Below are 13325 nucleotides of genomic sequence, written 5' to 3' on the forward strand. Positions count from 1 at the left end.
TGCGTGTGGACTCCCCATTGGGACTCAGTCACCCACAAGGTGATGATGAAAAGGACCTGCTAAATAGAATTCGTATTGAGCTTATTACATGTTTTTGACGTGTTTTTTTTGTTTGTTTGTTAAGGCTGCAGGAGCCTGTCCACATTGTTTTGGCACATTGTGTGGGGAAGTCCCTACTTAAATGTGCTCGGCGCGCACCGCGTGCGTGCACCCAAGCAAAGTACCGAAAGTATCGCTTAGCCGATTTGCCATGCTTGTCGTGGCTGCGGGGCTGATAGTTGTACGATCAGTGCTTACTTTGCTTGTTTGATCATTGTTTAATTATCTGAGTCATAGAGAGATGTTGACCACGCTAACATCAGGCTTGCCTGCTATGAGCTCTTTGGCAAAGGTGTTTGATACAGCAGCCGGCATGGTGACTCCGGACCAAGTAAGGAAAAGAACATGGTCTGTGCCTACCCCAGCTGTTAGAATAGGTAAAACATGTGTAAAACAAACTGTGCATGCCGGGAAACATGTTGACATACTTTCCTTCTGCCAGGAAACATCCCAGACTTCAACGCCAGTAATGGCAGTAAAAACGCCAACGCTATTGACTTCTTTGTGCATGGTGAAAATAACAACTAAGGGAAAAAATTGTACGGAGTCAACAGCGCTGGGGCCCAGTAGCCTCCCTAGACCTTTGCTACAACCGACGGTCAGCTCATCTCCTTTTTGAGTAAGTGAGACATTAGATGTTGCACCAAAACATGTATGTGAACCCAATGTTTCTCTGTCTGACAGCGTTTTACTATGTAACGTAATGACTGCCCCGGCAGTTTTAAATGTGAAACAGTCGACCTGTAAGAGATTGACAGATCCTGCTGTTATTGATGTTGACCTAAATGATTCCTTTTTATCTTCTCAAACGTTGCATGATCATTTGTCTACGTCACCAAATTTATATTTAAGCACTACGACTTCTTCTGTGGAATTGTCTTTCGTGGTCCCTACCCCACGTAAACCTCTACGAACAACAATTACTAAAGATTCTGCGCAAGGTGAACCTGCTAATGGTTTAATAGGGATAGCCCTACATGCAATGAACTTGGCAATCCATTCCATGGCGAAATTATTCGAGTCATTGGATTTCAAGCTGTCTCTACAAAATGATCAAATAGCACAGATACTAGTTTGGCAACAAGATGTTGCCAACATTTGAATTCCGGTTTGGATTTGTAGTCTAAGGCAAGTGAGCCTATAAAAACTAGCAATGTAGCCTCGCAAGTTTCATTTCAAGCATGGAAAAGTCATATGAATGAAAAATCAAGTTCAGCTCTCCCTCACTTTGCACAAATTATAACAAACATAACTGATGAATTACCAGAAATGGCTGCGCAAAACAAAAACTGTGTTACCTCCGTTTCCGTGAATCCACCCTTAGTTAAACCTTTGTATTCACTTTTTACAGGTGACACACCACAAATAGATTCAGTCAAAACCCGAAAGAAAGTAACATTTGTATTGGAAATAAAATCCCAAAACATAAAAAATAAGAAAACTACTGCCGCCTCACAAACTAAACAATTTATTAAAGCTATACAGTTACCTTGCCCAGAAGCTTTAAAAAAATCACAAGCAATTACGAAGAAATACCAACAAAACGCACTCCAAAGAAAGCTTAGCAGTCTGCCCACAAAGGTGGATAAGAATCCATCACATGAACCGCTTGATGAATAAATAGAAGCAGCTTCTTCACTTATTTCACCTGCAGAACTCGGTAAAGACACTTCTGAGGAAACATATAGATCAAAACATCCTTTGGTGTCAACGGACGAAGACACCTACATTAATTCTGACCAACATAGAAGAGAAATACGGTGTGCAGTTGATGATTACATGGCAACACAAACCTCAAAGGTACGGCCGATAAACCATGTAAGCAAACAGATTGTGCAAACCAGTGGTGAAGTGTTCTCTGACCAAACTTTTCACTTGGAAAGAGAAAATGAAAATTCTCGGAAAGAATCGAGAGCACAAATCTTCCAGCCTGATACCTGTTTATCAAATCTAAGTGTGTCAAATGAGAAATTATATCATGCCTCCTATCGCAATAAATATATGTATATTGGCCTACGCCAAGCTGCTTATGTCGCTTGCGAAGAAATCCGTGTTGCAAGGTCCTGACCTTAAAAATCAATGTAAACCGCCATTTTAGGTCAATCCGCCATTTTAGGTTCGCTTTGTAAAGTCACCCTGTGAGATAAAATGGTGGACGATGTCATTCCGAAATACAACATGGCTGTCTTGACCTCTGTATGTAGCTAATATGTAAATTGCCTGCAGGCCACTTGTTGAGGTTGTGAACTGAGACCTTGTCCTTCGTTGACCTGTGTATAAAGGATTACTCGTGCAAAGAAAATAATGTGTGAGCATATGTTAAGAACAATGTATTCAAATACTGAACGAAGAACACTTGTTTAACTACATTGTATTAATGTTTGAAAAGACCTGCATGGGAAATCCCAGAATACACAGTTGCCGTATAGGCTTGTTGATATATGTATTAAAAGCAAACCAGGTACATGTGGATGTGCGAAACTCGGCTTGAACCCTAGATCGTTGATGTATTAACGGAATATTAATCCGAAGTAGGGCTGGACATCGTGCTCACGAAGAGTAGAAAAGATCAATGCATTCTAATGTACAGCGTCTCTCACTGAACACACTGAACCACGCTGGAGTTCGTTGTGTTGCACTGAGGGCCGATAGCTATCTGATTTTGCTCTGTTCTTCGTAACTGGATTCAGTATAATATAAAGTACTTTGTATGTTCCTTTGTAACCAGTGTTCGGTGTATTCCCTTTTGGGGTACTCAGCCTCGATATTTTGATTTTGTTTTCACAGTTGGTGCCCGAATAGGGACCCTCAAGATTGATGGCGGATTGTTGAAGGTTGACGCAGGCTATCGGACCGGGATCGGACGGTGTGACAAAAAGGGGCCCCACTGAACGAGACGCGACACCTCAGCAGTGCTGCACGACCCGATCCCTGGACGATTAGCTTGTGGTCCGAGACGGCATCTTGACGAGGGTCCACTTATCGAGGAGGGCAGATTTGCCAAAATCACCATACACGAGGTAAGATTAGTTAGGTAAGATTCTTTGAAATCTGATCGGACCTCCTTAGGTTTGTTCAGGTGAGTCGGGACCCGACTCTTAATTCAACCCTGATAATTTGAATTTGGCGCATTGTATCTGCAGACACAATTTTTGACCAGGTAACACCAATAATTTGATATGCCTGGGAAATTCTCTAGCTGTTTCAGGGCGTTGTTCCGCAGCAATAGACAATCTTTGGAATTTAGCCGTCCTGCACCACAGGAGGGGTCGCCGGCATGTTCTATGTACTGTAAGCATGGCATTGGAAGTATAGTATTTAATGACATTTGGCACAGACAAACCAGACATGCCTCCGAACTTCAGTGGCCAATCAATGGTAGTTTTGAAATCCCTCGTATTGAGTATTAAGAGTCAATTCTATTACAGAAAAAGGCTAGACCTGCAGCATTTGATGTTTTGCAGAATTGGAAAAAAGAAGCATTGCAGCAACTTAAAAGTAGAGAAAAACATGTGCGCCATCATAAGACGAACGCCGAAAAAGCATTATTGTGTGACCAAGATAAACATTCTTAATCGACTAGGAATATGAATAGGGCTTTCTCACTTGGAATTCATAAAATCTATCCTTCCAAAGACCTCCATGCTTCCGATGAATTCAGAGACAAATTGTTAGATGAACGAAGGCCTGATGCCTCTGCGCCACCTCCGTATGTTCCTCTTCCTACTACTTTGCCTCTTCCTCCTGCTATTCCTGCTCTACCTGCTGTTGTTCATGTTTTTCCTGCTCCTCCTAATGTTCCCCTTCCTCCAGCTCCTCCACCTCTTCTTATCGCAAATGTGACATGATCTCCATTGAATTTGCCTGCTCCCTCTCTTCCAAGTGGTCCTGAGCCGCTTGTAGTCGATCAAGGTGCAGGGTCGAAGGTTGTCACTCGCAATACTGTACCACCAGAGAAGAAACGTGATTTGATTGCATGGGCTAAGCATTGTCTGGAAACGGATGATCAAGCTAATGTTTTTGCCACACTTTGTAATATGGATAATTTTCCTGAGAAAAATGTTTTTATTGAAAGTTTAAGGATTCATTTATGTGTAATGTGGGGAAAATTAAATAATACAGATCTCCCGCAAGGTTTAAGGGATCTAAATACTTTAGCGTTTTCTAGAGACACTGTGGAGAAAGTAAATAAGCATGTCGAGAGGTTGTTTGGGTATAGAAAGGGTTAGAAAAGTTGCAGAATGATGATGACGAGGGGGGAAGTATGTATGTACAGAAACGGTTCCTTCCTTGACGTAAATCGATATCTGAGGAAGCACTAATTTGTACGAAGGACGCGCTTAGATGGATTTCATATATGTCGATAACTCCAGTTGAAGTATATGACACATATAGTCAGTATACGCCAGAAATGCAGAGGAAAGTGATACAGGTAATGATAGAGTACCTACAGGATGATTGTGTAAAAAGAAAGATTAGAGATTAGTTGTCCCACAGAGTTATTGAGTATTTATAAGAGAGCTTTTTCGCTTGACACTTCTTCGACTGCTTTAGTGCTCGACTTAGCTCTGTTGCTTAGTAAGCGTTCAGAGTCACCCACTTCTCAGTTGCCTATGAGAGAGGTTCCTCCGACATTTGTCCCGAAGGTTGAGATTGCGGCCGATGCTGCATGGGGTATAGTCGCTGTGGACATTCCCGAACATTATGTATCGCAGTTTGTTCACGTCCCGTTCTCAAGACAGGAAGTGAATACTATTAGGCAATCTATTCCTGATATTAGGAAAAATCCGACAGGATTCTATAAAGAAATAGAGTCCGTCTTGCGGTCCTCAGTGTTCACCTTAGGAGATATTGATCTGTTATGTCCTGTACTCCTGCCCATAGATTTGTGGAAACAAGTTAAAACTATAGATGGCGTGCCAGGGTTGGGAGATACATGGGTGAATATAACTAGACTCGATGGAGAAAGGCCAGCTGGTGAAAGACCACCTCAGGTGATACTAACTTTGCCTGATAGAATCATTGCAAAATTGAAAACTATAATTCCAGAGAAAAGAATTATTTGGGAAAAACTTACGGCCTGTGTCCAAGGGAAGTCTGAGGGTGCTACCAAGTTCTTTAATCGGTTCGAACAGGTATTCTCGGATTTCAGCGGACAAGACCTAGGCACAGAGTCTGGGAAAAGGTTATTTGTGGACAAATTTGTGCGTGGATTGCTGCCTGACATCCAGTTACAAATTATGTCTTCTGAGAGCGCTTGGCAGGCGAAGTCCCAATCAGAAGTGCAGCATATGGCTCAGTACTATGAGAACCGTGTCAATAATGAAAAAGATAGAGTTGAAAAACTTAAAGGTGATTTGAAGACTAAAGTGCTATTACAGCAAATTGTTAGAGGCCCCAGAGGGGGTAGTTTGCAGGTTAGAGGTCAGTATGTCCGCAAGGGAATGTGCCCTTGGGTCCTGTGAACATTAACCAGTGCCCCTATTGTCGTCAATAGGGTCATTGGCGTGCACAATGCCCCGTCCTTCGACAAAGGTCGAATAACACATTTGGGAATATGGGTAGACGATCCAGAGGTCGCCCGGGTGTGGGGGGCCCTGGTAGAGGTCAGTTTACACAGGATCCTCAGCAACCTTTTTCACAGGATAATCAGACTTTGTTTGTGGACATCAGGAACATATTTGATCATCCTTCCGCTGCATATTTATCTGCAGAACTTCCTTTTGATGACCTTCTGTTTCGTTAGGATTGCCCGAAGCAGGGTTTGGAACCTACACCTATTCCCGTCACTCAGAAAGGTCCCTACGTTGAAATGATGCTGGGAAATAGGAAACATCAGTTTTTGATAGATACTGGAGCACAGAAGTGTTCCATTGATCATTCACGGGTTCCAAACATTCCACTGTCAGGGCAAACCAATGTATCTGTAGGGTTTTCTGGCACACCAGTTGTTTGTCCGGTTTCTTCGCCGGTACCCATTTCTTTGGGTCCCTTTACGGACCACTGTCCATTTCTGTTGACTTCGAATTGCGGAGAGAACTTACTGGGGTTGAATCTGTTAAAAGAATAAAATGCAGTGATTTATTGTTCTTCTGATGGAGTGCGCTTGACGATTATACCACAGCAATTTTCTGTCTTACAATTCTTGACTAGACCTTTGCCGCCAGAATTCATTAATGTACCAGAGAGCTAATGGGCCGTTGATGACAATGATGTTGGTGTTTTACAGATTGAACCTGTTAAGATAGTTTTGAAACATGGAATTGAGCTGCCACGCATTCTCCAATATAAGATTTCAGTTGAGGGCGAGCGAGCTCTGAAATGCATTGTTTCCGATTTTGTGCATCGCAGGGTGATTGAAGAAATTTCAGGAAGTTTGTGCAATAGTCTGATTTTGCCCGTGTACAAAAAAGGCAATAATGCAATTCCAATTCGTTTCATAATTGATCTACGCCATTAATAAGATTGTTGCTCCGCAATTCCCAATTGTGCCTGATGTGACAATGATATTAACCATGATTCCAGCTACAGCTACTTACTTTAGTGTTGTGGATCTAAAGAATGCTTTCTTTAGTCTTCCTATACACAAGGATAGTAGATACTTGTTCGCGTTCACCTTGGGGGGACGCTCGTTCACATTTACTCGTGCACCTCAAGGTTACACAGAGAGTCCTAGCATCTATAGTAGGGCTTTGAAAGAACAGCTTGATACCCTTGAATTTCCCTCTACTTGTACATTGCGTTGATGACTTGCTTTTAGCTGCTGACTCTGGGAGCGCCTGTAAGGAGGGCACTGTGTTATTGCCTATCCATCTAGCTAAGCATGGTCACAAAGCTTTGCTTAAAAAGTTTCAATATTGTTGCCAGGAGGTCGCCCATTTAGGCTATCGCCTGTCAAAGGAGGGAAGAAGATTAACACCTGAAAGAATAAAACACATTTCTGGCATGTCTGTCCCAAATACACAGAAGGAAGTTAGAGCCTTGATAGGTATGGCTTCTTACTGTAGGCTGTGGATCCCAAATTGTTCACTAGTGTTCAAACCGATGTTGGCTTTGACAAAGAAGGGCATTTCTTCGCCATTGCTGTGGAACGCGGAACACCAGCAATCGTTTGACTTGCTTAAGACTGCATTATGCTCTGCACCAGTTTTGGGCACACCAAACTATGAAAAGGCCTTTGAGGTGTTTGTGCATGAATGTGTTGGATCTGCTTTGGCTGTATTAATGCAGGAACATGGATGGAAGAATATGCCGTGCGGTTACTTTTCTTCCGCACTTGATCCTGTAGCATACGCTTTGCCAAGATGTTTGCGAGCTGTCGCTGCTGCTGCTGCGTCTGTAAAACAGAGTGAGGGAATGGTCCTAGGCCATGATCTAACCCTGATGGTGCCTCACTCTGTAGATGTTCTACTGAACCGAACCCAAACGCAACACCTCACTTCTGCACGGTTGACAAGATATGAATTGATCTTGTTTGCTCCTGACATTCAAATTAAGAGGTGTTGCGTTCTTAATCCGGCTGAACTCCTACCTTTCCCGCAAGGCATTACTTGCAGCGATGAAGAGTCACATGACTGTCTGTACACTACCGAACAAGAGACAAAGGGTAGAATTGATTTGAAAGACACTCCTTTGGATAATCCACAAGGAGAGCTGTTCTGTGATGGCTCCTGCTTCAACCTTCCGGATGGTACATCCACAGCTGCTTATGCAATCACCACATTAAGCACGGTCGTGGAAACCAAGAGAATTGCGCATAACTCTGCGCAGGCCACAGAGATTATAGCATTGACCCGAGCTTGTGAACTTTCCGATGGGCTTGCTGTAAACATATATACTGATAGTATGCCTTTGGGGTGAATTACAACTTTGGGAGACTTTGGTCAGAGAGAGGGTTCCTAACTTCACATGGCACTAAAATCCAACATGGCTCCCTAATAGTACAACTACTCTCAGCGCTTGCGCTCCCTCCTCAGTTAGCTGTTTTGAAATGTGCAGCACATCGAAAGATTACAGATGACATCAGATAGCTAGACAAACTGCTACCAATCCCCTTACGGATATGTATGTTTCAAGGGAGACTGTAAATGCTTATGCAATGGATGAGGGTGTTTGGTCTGTACGGGATATCCAAGATGATGCCACGTTAGAAGAATCCAAAAGGTGGGCTGAAGGCTTAGGGAATTTTGATGATGATGGGTGTTGGGTGGACATAGTTGAAGGGAAATGGCCACTCCCTGACGCGTATATAATGATGATGGTCATCATGGGCCATGGTCCTACGCATGTATGTGCCTAGAAAATGACACAAATGTTAGAGAAAGTTTGGGCAAATGACAAAATTTTGAAAATTGCCCAGCGCTACGTCCAGGATTGCCTGATTTGCCTACAACACAATGTGGGAAAGGGGACAGCAACTCCAAGGGGAAGTTTTGGGCCACCCTCTGTCCCCTTTGAAGTTATCCACTTTGATTTTATTGAAATGGAGCGGTGCAACAATAAAAAATATGTGCTGGTGGTCATCTGTGCTTTTAGTAAATCGGTTGAGGCTTTCCCCGTCAAAGATGCTACAGCCATGACTACTGCGAAAACCATGTTAAGGGAATATTTTCCACGTCTCATGCTACCAAGAGTCATCTGGTCGGACAATGGTCCACATTTTGTCGCTGCTGTAATTCTGCAGATATGTGCGGCATTACAGATCGACAAATGGTTCCATTCGGCCAGACATGCTCAGAGCGCCGGACTAGTAGAAAGACACAACGGTATCATCAAGAACAAGCTCGCTAAGACGTGTGTCGGCACTAAATTAAAATGGCCGGAAGCCTTACCGATCGTGTTATTATCCATGTGTACAACCCCTCAAACTAAGACTGGGCTCTCTCCATTTGAGGTGGTAATGGGGAGACCTGCCAATATCTGGAACCTTCCTAAATGTAATTCCTTGAGAAACATTGAAAATGTATTACTTTCAGATTATTGCAGCCAGTTGACTAAAAACCTGTATTTGATTTATCACCAGGTTCGAGAGGCTTTACCTGTGCGATACGAGGGCCCGGGCCACAGTGTACGGCCTGGAAGTTGGGTGCTCATCAAGGCATTTGAGCGCTCTTCCTGCCTTGCACCTCACTGGCGCGGCCCGTTCCAGGTCCTGTTGGTCACCCAAACAGCAGTGCGGGTTTCTGGAATAAAAAACTGGATCCACGCGTCCCATGTCAAGAAACTTCCTCACCCAGTGCCATATGTTACAGAAGAAACAGAACCCCTTGCTAATGCTGCAACCAACGATCCCAAAGCAGTAAATAGCGCCGAGAGTGTGTCGGAGAATCTTTCTGAGCCCGTGAGGCTTGGGGAAGCCGCCATTTTGTCTCCACACTCTCCAAAGGTTTTGCATCCGGAAACTGCTGTTCCAAATTCGGCATCTTCACTTGTCTCTGATACGTTGCTTCCAACGGGAAGTGATGACACATTGTTTCCAGATCAAGCAGTACCAGGAAAAGCAAGGTACAATCTGCGTCCAAGTAAATAGACTTACGGCATGGTTTTGCTGTGCATCTGATAGACTTTTCGGCACGGTTCGGCTGTGCATTCGAAGAAGGAAAGGATCATTGAGGGCTTGTTTTTGCCCAGATTTGAGAAAGGGGATTCTGTTGGCTAGGGTTGTGGAAGGACTAAGAAGTCGCGCAGCCGGGAAGTCGCCAGCAACGAACATTGGGTGTTTCCGTTTGAAGACTACAATGCCTGCCACCGCAACCGCTCGTATGGGACTTGTAAATGAGGGGGCGACCAACCGGGACAATGGACAATATGCCTGGGGCCCGAAAAAGTATTGCTGTGTTTTTATAATGATATTTGGGTTTTTAATAGTCACTGTTTTAGGATTGTGGTACCTTGAGGAAACGCATCCTTTAGAATCCTTGTTGCCCACTGAAAATGTACCTACTGTTCCTACTCCCTTTGTACATTTGCATACTCTGTCCCCTAGGGACTCTCAGCATAGACAAAGGTACCACAATAATACTCTGCTACTTATCATGAATGCTACGCATGCCATTTTTAATAAGTCTGTTGGGTCTGCTCACATTTACCGCAACACAGGGATAAGGGGCTAGGTTGTTGTATTCATCCTTTACCTTTGACAACTGCTTGTTATGCTTCTCTTAGAGCACTGTTCTTAGGCCGTTGGAATGATAGCATCTCATGGAACTTTGACGGCACTAATTTGAATAGTTTTGAGAAACGTGTTTTGACTCCCCTGGGATGCTCGCTTTTTGCAAACAGGAGTAAACCGAACGTTGCTTCTATTAGGCCTTCTGATAGACTGTCTCGTCCTTTGATTTCCTTTAAGATGGCTCCGATAGGCAATAAGGATGCCATGCCTCCTTCTTACACTGTTAACCATGGCCCCGATTCAGTTTCTTTTTGCATACAGAGGAATGGAACTCAGTCAATGGGAGATTTTCTAGGTTGTGCCAACGTTGCAAATTTGACTGGTGAAAACAGACCTTTGTATGTAGGCGAACCTGTCTACTTTGTCTGCGGTAATGTAGCATTCCCATGGTTGCCTATGGATTGGCAGGGAACCTTTTATTTAGGGATCCTGTTACCTGGGGTGTTTGTAGCTAGTACAAAAGAAGTTTCAAAGGCTTGTCCATGGCGGGACGAGAATGGTGACACTCCAGCACAAATCTTGGGAAATAAAGCAAAATCAGTTGTGCCATTTTGGGGGTAGATAGCGAATTCCGAAGATATCAGAAAACTAGCAAGAGTACTGGCGAGAACCATCAACCGAACCACGGACATATTCTATAATATGACATTAGAACAGAAGGTGATAAGACTAGTAGCACTTCCAAACCGGATGGCATTAGATGTCATTCTGACTGAACGTGGTGGAGTGTGTAAATTAGTGGGGTCCGCTTGCTGTGTTTTTGAGCCAGATTTCTTCTCAACCATCTTCAAGGCAATACAGAATCTGCACGTCCTTAGTTCAGAAGTGCATGTTCCCGAGGGAAACTGGGATCTTAGCGCTTGGTTCTGGGACTTCTTGCGATCTTGGGGTTGGAAAGTACTTTCGGCCTGTTGATTATTTTGGGAATCCTGTTGTTTCTTTGTTGCTGTATTCAGTGTCTACCTAGTATATGTTCGATGCTAGGGGGATGTTGCGCACAAGCGATAGGTACGATTGGACATAAAGTGTATGCCCCAAATAAAACTTCCAAAGAGTATGTGTTGAATGACCTGATGGCAATAGATATTTCCGACAGCGATTCAGGGTGCATGGACGATGATGCATGGAGTTATTTGCAAGGAGATCCAAAGTAGTTTTAGCACTTGGCATAGGCCAAAAGGAGGGTTTGTCAAATGAGAAATTATATTGTACCGTCTATCGCAATAAATATATGTATATTGGCCTGCCCCAAGCTGCTTATAAGTCGCTTGCGAAGAAATCCGTGTTGCAAAGTCCTGACCTATGTAAACTGCCATTTTAGGTCAATCCGCCATTTTAGGTTCGCTTTGTAAAGTCACCCTGTGAGTTAAAAGGGTGGGCGATGTCATTCCGAAATACAACATGGCTGTCTTGACCTCTGTATGTAGCTAATATGTAACTTGCCTGCAGGCCACTTGTTGAGGTCGTGAACTGAGACCTTGTCCTTCGTTGACCTGTGTATAAAGGATTACTCGTGCAAAGAAACAAATCCATGAGCATATGTTAAGAACAATGTATTCAAATACTGAACGTAGAACACTTGTTTAACTACATTGTATTAATGTTTGAAAAGACCTGCATGGGAAATCCCAGAATACACAGTTGCCGGATAGGTTTGTTGATATATGTATTAAAAGCAAACCAGTTACATGTGGATGTGCGAAACTCGGCATCAACCCTAGATCGGTGATGTATTAGCGGAATATTAACCTGCAGTAGGGCTGGACATCGTGCTCACAAAGAGTATAAAAGATCAATGCATTCTAATGTACAGCATCTCTCACTGAACACACTGAAACACTCTGGAGTTCGTTATGTTGCACTGAGGGCCGATAGCTATCTGATTTTGCTCTGTTCTTCCTAACTGGATTCAGTATAAAATAAAGTACTTTATATGTTCCTCTGTAACCCGTGTTCGGTGTATTTCCTTTTGGGGTACTCAGCCTCGATATTTTGATTTTGTTTTCACAAGTGATGCAAAAGAAGTAGCAGTCATCCCCATAGCTAAAGCACACCCTTTTTCAGATTCTCAAATTCAACAACTAATAACAACAACCACATTGCAGGTTCTAAAGAACAATTCAGTGCCACCACCTCAACTGACAGCAGAGTTGCCGACATTAGCTAAAGTAAACAGGGAAAAAACTCTAAAAGGGAAACAGCCGGCCTTGCATTGTCTAATTATTAAGTGTTGCCCCCTTCCTGCCATCCAATATACCCTAAACTGGAAATCAATTATGGAAATCTTTTCAGAAATTCCGGCGCTAGATGACATAAATTCTATTGACATTGAACAAGTTGAATTTTTGGCAGATGGAATTAGATCTTCTGTCAGGCTGTGGATTAATTCAAGAGTAATCTTGAACATGATATAGGCAGTGAAGGTACAATTAAATGATGTTGTCTTTCTTTTGATGGGAGATACATCGAAATCCCTAGAATCAGGGATTTCTCCAGTAATCTCACGGAATAACCCCGTAAAGAGTGCTTCAAATAACGGCCCTATCTAAAATGACATCTGCTCTTGTACCCAGAAAGTGGGTCAGAATAAGCTAATTCAACAAAGATCTGAGTCGTTTTCACTTATTAGCTGGAACTCGCGAGGCTTTAGACATCTTTTAAATAATCCAACCGAGCTAATTATGCATGATATAATCATGCTGCAAGAAACATGGCTCACAGTTCTACCAGTATGGAATAATTTTTATCTTTATTTAGTCCCAGCTATTAAGGCGACTCGAGGCAGACCAATGTCAGGGTTAATCCTAGCAATAAAGCAAAGTTCGTATATGAAAAATGAATTTTGGACCACCCCGAATCCGTTCATGCAGATGATTAAGCTACTTCACAATGAGGAAAAGATTTCCATAATAAATATTTATTGGAACCCAGATGGTATCTCTGATGATCAATTCCATAGTGATCCTACATATTTAGTGGACCTCGTTTCAAGAGAGCTAGAAAGCTATCAAATTATAATAGCAGGTGATTTCCATCTACATTGTTTTGAGAAAAA

Source organism: Ambystoma mexicanum, chromosome 6p, assembly GCF_040938575.1.
Source record: "Ambystoma mexicanum isolate Mex_15411 chromosome 6p, UKY_AmexF1_1, whole genome shotgun sequence".
Classification (NCBI taxonomy): domain Eukaryota; kingdom Metazoa; phylum Chordata; class Amphibia; order Caudata; family Ambystomatidae; genus Ambystoma; species Ambystoma mexicanum.